The 8,518-nt window shown below is 43.1% G+C and overlaps 1 protein-coding gene across 1 annotated transcript in view; it reads right to left on the reverse strand.

Annotated features, from left to right (window-relative positions):
• MFAP3L (microfibril associated protein 3 like) overlaps window positions 1-5,336 on the reverse strand; it is a 30,653-nt gene extending 25,317 nt beyond the window's left edge. The window contains exon 1 of the mRNA XM_060778714.2: window positions 5,023-5,336. The gene's annotated coding sequence lies outside the window, so the exon portion shown is untranslated. The remainder of the gene's footprint in view (window positions 1-5,022) is intronic.
• Window positions 5,337-8,518: the final 3,182 nt, after the last annotated feature.

The following is an 8,518-nucleotide window of genomic DNA, read 5'->3' on the forward strand; positions in this document are numbered from 1 at the left end:
CCACCCAAAATTCACAACCTTCAGCATTAAACTCCTTGAGCTGCTTCTTCACAACCAAGCGGGCCTGACATATAACCACCCATATCTTTGGGATCTTTAAAAATAAAGATGGCACATCACTGGAAATAATATATGCGTCTTGGCACAGCTGAAGCTCTGTCCAAACCTTATTGTTACTTCCAACTTACTTGCCTTTCATTACACTAAACCGTGCTTTGTTATTTAACTTGGTAGCACAATGGGTTAAACCCTTGTACCGGCAGGAAAGGTCAGCACTTCGAATCTGGGGAGAGTGGGTTGAGCTCCCTTTGTGAGCTCCAGCTTCCCATGAAGGGGCATGAGAGAAACCTCCCACAAGGATGGTAAAACATTAAACATTTTAAATAAGACCATTGTTTAATAACTTATATACACTATTGGAATGAGACATTTTTGCAGCCCTTTGTATTTTGTGGTAGATTTAACTGTATCATTTCAAAAAAGCAAATTGATTTCTTTTTAATTAGCAGATACCTGGATATTATTTTTGCAGGGATGGCATCAAACTATAACTGTCTGACTACTTTAATATATTCATCCTGTATTCCATGCTGGTAAAATAAATTGTAAAAATACATATTAAATATTTTATCTGCTTTTACAAGTCAGATGCAACAATATTTATGTTAGTCTGGGCAATGTCCTTTCAGACAGCCAATTCTCTCACACCAGAAGCAACTTGCAGTTTCACAAGTTGCTCCTGACATGAAAAAAACAACAACTAAGCTCCTTTAAGTTGTAACAAAATAAAGAGTAGACAAAGACAACACTCTTTTTCTCATAGCATGTGTTTCTTTCTACCTTTTCCCAGAATCATGAAGTGCATTTGGAAAGGCAAATGCTCTCTTTTTTCACAGATTGACAGGTGTGTGAGAGAGAGAATAAATAGGTAGGTGTGTGTATATCTAGTTGTGTGTGTGGGAATAAATAAGGGTGTCTGCATGAGAAGGGAATTTCTTTCCAACTAACCTGTCTTGCATCATGTTATCCATTCCCTCCCATTTGGTCAATTAGCTCTTACAATTTGGAGCAAATTGAACCAGCAAAGAGCAGGAATCTTTCTCTTCCTCTCTCTCATATCACACATTTCTTTCTCCCATCCTGCTCTCCACCATGTGCTCACAGAGCCATGCTGTGCCTTTGGAAAGGTGGGCGTATTCTCTTTCCTCATAGGTATTAGTGTTTGGGGGTATGCATGTGAGGATCAGTCCATCTGAGTCTATGTATGTGCATCTATCTATCTATCTATCTATCAATCATCTAGCTATCTTTATTAAGTTTATTAATTTATTAATTCCTGCTTTTTCTCCCCCCATTGAGACTCAATCTGTTACTGCTCAATTCCACCCAAAATTCACAACCTTCAGCATTAAAAACTTATTTTTATTCCCTCGCTTATGAAGAGGATTAATAATATCACCGATTCCATCTTAGTGGACTAAGTTGACAACAATGACTACTTAATTTTTATCGAAGAGCCATATTTTTATATAAGTAAAGGTAACGATTTTCCCCTGACATTAAGTCCAGTCATGTCCGACTCTGGAGATTAGTGCTCATCTCTATTTCTAAGCCAAAGAGCTGGCATTCTTCATAGACACCTCCAAGGTCATGTGGCTGGCGTGACTGCATGGAGCACCATTACCTTCCTGCCAGAGCGGTAACTATTGATCTACTCATATTTGCATGTTTTCGAACTGCTAGATTGGCTGAAGCTGGGGCTAACAGCAGGAGATCACCTTACTCCCTGAATTCGAACTGGTGACCTTTTAGTCAGCAAGTTCAGCAGCTCAGCAGTTTAACCCACTGCATCACCAGGGGCTCTGGGTTGGAATCAAAATGTTGTTGTTGTTGTTGTTATTATTATTATTATTATTATTATTCCCCTAGAGGTGCTTCTTCACAACCAAGGCCCCTTCCACACAGCTGCATAAAATCCACATTGAACCAAATTATATGGCAGTGTGGACTCAGATAATCCAGTTCAAATCTGATATTGTGGATTATCTGCCTTGATATTCTGGGTTATATGGCTGTGTGGAAGGGCCCCAAGTGGGTCTGACATATCACCACTCACATCCCTGGGATCTTTTAAAATAAAGATGGCATATTATTGGTTGCTAAGTTCCTACAAGTTGGACCAAATGGAGCCAGCAAGCAGAAAGTACCTCTCTTTCCTTTTCTCTTGCATCATGCCTTTCTTTCTATCATCCTACTCTCCACCCACATGCTCACAGATCCATGCAGTGCATTTGGAAAAATGGGTGTACTCTCTTTCCTTATACACAGATCAGTATCAGTTTGTGCGGGTATGCATGTGTGGATCAGTCTGAGTGTATGTGCATGTGTGCATCTATCTATTAGTTTGTTGTGGTTATTATTATTATTATTATTATTATTATTATTATTATTTGAAACACAACAAGATGAGTCCACAGTAAACAAGATCACTCTGCTGGCTGTTGTATTGGATCACACGGCGGACACTTCCCAAGTGTCTAGCACTGTGTGATGTATCGGCAAATAATGCATGCAGATCCCAGTAGGGTGGCCTTTTGCAGTTGGCAGATGGTAATCTTGTCAGTGCCGATTGTGTTTAAGTGCAGGCCAAGGTCTTTAGGTACTGCACCCAGTGTGCTGATCACCACTGGGACCACCTTGGCTGGCTTGTGCCAGAGTCTTTGCAGTTCGATCTTTAATTCCTCATATCGTGTTGGCTTTTCCAGTTGTTTCTCTTCAATCCTACTGTCACCTGGGATTGCAACATCGATGATCCATACTCTATTATTATTATTATTATTATTATTATTATTAATAATAATAATAATACCCCATTTTCCCTCTCCACAAGGAAACTCAATTCCAACCAAAATTCACAACCTTCAGCATTAAACTCCTAGAGCTGCTTCTTCACAACCAAGGGCCCTTCCACACAGCCTTATATCTCAGAACATCAAGGCAGAAAATCCCACAATATCTGCTTTGAACTGGGTTATCTGAGCCCATACTCAGATAATGTGGGATTTCCTGCCTTGATATTCTGGGATATAGGGCTGTGTGGAAGGGCCCCCAGTGGGCCTGACACATCTCCACTCACATCTTTGGGATCTTTAAAAATAAATATGTCATATCACTGGAAGTAACAATACAGCCTGTCCTGGCACAATGAAAACTCTGCTCAAATCTTATCTGGAAGGGAAATCACTTCCAACTTACTTGCCTTTCATTATACGAAACTGCACTTTATTATTTGATTTACAAAGTTCCCTTTCCACACAGCTGAATAAAATCCCACATTATCTGCTTTGCACTGGATTATATGACAGTGTGGGCTCAGATAACCCAGTTCAAGGCAGATATTGTGGGATTTTCCGCCTTGATATTCTGGGATAAAGGGCTGTGTGGAAGGGCCTCTAGTGGGCCTGACACATCACAACTCACATCATGGAAACTTTAAAATAAACATGTCATTTCACTGGAAGTAACATATACATCCTGTCCTGGCACAGCTAAAGCTCTGCCCAAATATTATTGGGAAAAAATTTACTTACCTGTCTTTGATCACTCCAAATCCCACTTCCCTCTTTTGTTTGCTAAGTGCCAATGAGTTGGAACAAATGGTGCTGGCAAAGAGTAGGCAATAGGCATCTCTCTTTTTTCTATTGCCTTTCATCCTACCATGCTACTCCTCACCATGTGCTCACAGAACCATGCAGCCTGTTTGGAAAGGTGGGTGTGTTCTCTTCCTTCATAGACAGATTTGAGTGTGGAAGGTTAAGTATGCACCTATCTAGTATGTACGAATGGGAATAAATAGCAGTGTGTGTGAGGGAAGGGAAGTTGAGTTGCTGTGACTTTTCCGGGCTGTATGGCCATGTTCCAGAAGCATTTCCCTCCTGACATTTCGCCCACATCAATGACAGGCAACCTCAGAGGTTGTGAGGTCTGTTGTCAAAGGCTTTCATGGCTGGAATCACTGGGTTGCTGTAAGTTCTTTCAAGCTGTATGGCCATGTTCCAGAAGCATTCTCTCCTGATGTTTCACCCACATTGTTGGCAAGCATCCTTAGAAGTTGTGAGGTCAGTTGGCGAAGGCTTTCATTGCTGGAATCACTGGGTTGATGTAAGTTTTCCGGGCTATATGGCCATGTTCCAGAAGCATGCTCTCCTGACTTTTCACCCACATCAATGGCAGTCATCCTCAGAAGTTGTGAGGTCTGTTGTCGAAGACTTTAATGACCAGAATCACTGGGTTGCTGTAAGTTTTTTTCCAGCTGTATGACCATGTTCCAGAAGCATGCTTTCCTGACGTTTCACCTGCATCTATGGCAGAGGTTGTGAGGTCTGAGTATTGTCGAAGGCTTTCATGGCTGAAATCACTGGGTTGTTGTAGGTTTTTTTGGTCTATATGGCCATGTTCTTGAAGCATTCTCTCCTGATGTTTCGCCTGCATCTATGGCAAGCATCCTCAGAGGTAGTGAGGTCACCTTGCCATAGATGCAGGCGAAATGTCAGGAGAGAATGCCTCTAGAACATGGCCATATAGCCTGAAAAAACCTACAACGCAGTTGTGAGGTCTGTTGGGAAGTTCCTTCCAACTTACCTGTGTCTTCCATCACTCTATCCACTCTATCCTCCTTTTTTGGTCGCTAAGCTCCTACAAGTTGGACCCAATGGAGCCAACAATGAGTAGGCGGCACCTCTCTCTTCTTTCCTCCTATATTATGCTTTTCTTTCTCCCATTTTTTTGGCAGACTTTGGAAAGTCGGGTGCTTTTCTTACAGAAAAGAAATGTGGGGGAATAAATAGATGCATGTTCCTGTATGTATCTATTTGTCAACCTCTCTCTCTACCCAAATCTGAGTGTATGGGAATGAACGGTGTATGTCTCTCTGTCTATGCATCCATCCATCCATCTCTGAATCCGCCCCTTTCCTGATTTGCTCCTCGTGCCGCAGAGTTCACCCTCGTGGAAAAGACTTACATGGAAAGCCCATGAAGGAAGGAGGGAGGGAGGGAGGGCTCGTCTTGTCCGGCTCTGCAGTCCTTCAAGGGGTCGGACACCTGGGCGTTGGGGGGCGTTGACTCCAAAAGCTCCAGCGGCGTCGGGATAATGCTCCTGCTGCTCCTGCTGCTCCTGTCTCGGCAAAAGCCGCAAAGCCGGCCGAGAAAGAGGCAGCCAGCCAGAGCTCCCCGGCTTCAGCGTGCCTTAAGTAGGTCAGAGCCAGGGTGCGCATGCGCGCTGTCCAGCCAAAGCTAGTGCTGTTGCAGAAGCAACACTGAGTAAGCTCAGCTGTCCTCTGCTTGTCAGCCTCCCCTTGAAAGTCACCCAGAGAACGAGGAAGAGAGCTTTGGAAACCCTCTCCTCCTCCTCCTCCTCCTCCTCCTCCCACACTGCACTCTGTGGGCAGAAGCAACAGGGAACAGATGTCCCCTTAGCCACATAAAGGACGCCATGCACACTTGGGGCTCATCTACACTGTAGAACAGGCATGGGCAAGCTTGGGCCTTCCAGGTGTTTTGGACTTCAACTCCCACAATTCCTTTTTATTACAAATGATTTCTTATTTTCTTGATTACATTATCTTAAAAGGAAATGAAAGAAAAAGATAGAATCGAAATTTTGTTGTTCATTCGTTCAGTTGTCTCCGACTTTTCCTGACCTCATGGACCAGCCCATGCCAGTGCTCCCTGTTGGCCTTCAAGGTCAGTCCAGTCACTTTAAGGATGCCATCCATCCATCTTGCCCTTGGTAGGCCCCTCTTCCTTTTACCTTCCACTTTCCCCAGCATAATTGTCTTCTCTAGGCTTTGCTGTCTCCTCATGATGTGGCCAAAGTACTTCAACTCTGTCTCTAGTATCCTTCCCTCCAATGAGCAGTCGGGCTTTATTTCCAGGAGGATGGATTGGTTGGATCTTCTCACAGTCCAAGGCACTCTCAGAACTTTCCTCCAACACCACAACTCAAAAGCATCGATCTTCCTTCGCTCAGCCTTCCCTAAGGTCCAGCTCTCACATCCGTATGTTACTACAGGGAATACCATGGCTTTGACTATGCGGATCTTTGTTGCCAGTGTGATGTCTCTACTCTTTACTATTTTATTTTAACTGGTTAACTAAATCCCCATGCTAAGTCTATGAGATGCAAAAAATTAAGAGCCCCTCCAGAACTGCAAGCACTATCTCAGACTATCTCTCCACCCTATGTTTAGGTTTGAACAGAAATAGGATTATTAAAAATTTATGCCACAGGTGACCTTAAAAGATTTTGTAGTTCCTCCTCTGTCAGTAATGGTGCTTTACTCCTGTGATGGCTGTGGTGTAATGACAGAATGAAGATTGCAGCTAGTTTCACATCAATAAGTCCTCAAGGTGCTTATAGCACTAAGTGGCTGCTTTGCTCTAAGCATTGCTCATTCCAGCTGCAAAAGAGCTCTGCAATATCTAGACAAAGAAAAACAAAACAAAACAAAAACACTTCCACAAATAATAGAGAGAAGAAAGAGAACGATAAAGAAAGTGGTGAGAGTAATGGTGGTATTGCCGATTTAACAACAACAACACTTTGAAGCTGGATAAAATGAAATTATTGGTAGTCTCCAAGTTATGGACAAGATAGGTTCTGTAGGTTTGTTTTTAAGATTAATTTCTATGTAAATCGAAACATTTTAAGGGTAACACTGATGCCGAACATGACCCCCCTCAATAAAATATAGTTTATAATCAGGGAATTCATAGTTTATTTATTTATTTACAGCATTTCTACCCTGCCCTTCCTGGGGGGGGGGGGGGGGGGGGACTTAGAGCGGCCAAGTTTTGCCAAGGACGCCAGGCTGATACTAGACAAAAACATATCCCACCAAAATACCCACATATAGTCTTTTCACATCTCAAGCCCTGTTCTGTTTCTCTTTCTTTTCTGTATTTTCCATTCCATAACTACTATCCCATAGCCCCCATGTGGCAACCTAAGACTTTTTCCCATGGTCCCATGGCTCCACATGGCAACAATGTTCATGTTCTTTCTTCTTGTGTGCGTCACCTCGGCATGGAGCCTGCTGACCCCAGGAAGCCCCCTCCTGTGTTACCCCTGTGACCAGGCCAGCATCAGGCCATTCTGGTTGTTTTTATGAATTGGACTTTTTCCTGAATGAATCTCTTGTTTTATGGATGGACTTGGGTGCTCATATGGACCCTATATCAACTTTTATGAACTCTGGGTAACTAACTAGGACAGATCTTTCCCCAATTCTGCATGTTCATTCTTCCCATATGAACCCTGTATATGCCCCTCATTCCCATTTATGCTATGTATGTATATTGAGCAGAGTGACCTCCTCATGAACTATGCCCAGCAACTCAAGGTCCAGGTATTGCAAGACTTCCTCGACCAATAATCCCTAAACAAAGGACGTGGCAAAGAACCCATTAGCATGGACAACAGGCAAATAGTACCTTTTCCTGGACTTTGAAGGGCCTTTAGCCAGACCACCTAGGGCATGGGGCTCATGGACATTTCAACTACTTAACACAAAGGACACTTCCCCATCTGTGAGGGAAAGGGGATTATCACTTCTTCTCCACCACAGTGCCATTCTCCCATTTCAGAGAAGAAATCCCAGATCCCATCAACAAGTCAATGTGACAGAGCTTTGTGACAATGGAACTGGTTCTTCGGGACCAGACAGGAATGTTATTTCAAAATCTCAGGACAATAGCTGGAAGGCCTTGGTCACTTATCATACAGCTGTGGAAAGGGCCATTCATAACCCATCATCATGACATTTTTTAATTGTTCCCCCTGTTGTCTGCCTCCCCTCTCATCATTGGCTGAGCGGCTGAAGCAGGGTCCTGGCTCTGACTGGACGAGCTGCCTTGGTCCCTGGCTGCTCCTCCAGGCTTGCTGGCATCACAGCCAATCACAGTGAAGCCGGCTCAGGGGGCATAGAGAAATATGAATGGAAAACTATATATTCTGTACTTTTTTGTCTTAAAACCATGGCAGATTCTTCAGCAAATTAATGCAGCCATCATCCTTTTCCAGCTGGAACAGAAATAAAACCTCGGTGGCTTCTGCTTCAACTTGGTGAGATTTATCCACAGCCATTCTAAACTGCCCGACAACAATGCCAGCCATATCTGTCTGTCTATCTATCTTTGGATAGCACAGGAAGGGTTAACACTCCTGTGGTATTTGTTTTGCCCCTATTCATAAGATTTCATCTCACTTCCTGTTCCTCTGATAATTGGATTTAGAAAAAAATGACTTGTTGTGGAAACAAGGATTGGCGAGAAAGCTTCAGCGAAGACACATTTTCCCCATGATAATTCTTCCAGGAATTAATTTCTCTTCCAACAAGTAGATTTCTCTCACTTCCTGTTGGCTCATTCCTGTTCTTAACTATGAATTATTTGTAAGTCGGATGTTTATAAATCAGGAACTGACTGTAATATTAAAACCTTAAAACCCTTATCTGTCA

This window comes from Anolis sagrei, chromosome 5 (genome assembly GCF_037176765.1).
Source record: "Anolis sagrei isolate rAnoSag1 chromosome 5, rAnoSag1.mat, whole genome shotgun sequence".
NCBI classification, from domain to species: domain Eukaryota; kingdom Metazoa; phylum Chordata; class Lepidosauria; order Squamata; family Dactyloidae; genus Anolis; species Anolis sagrei.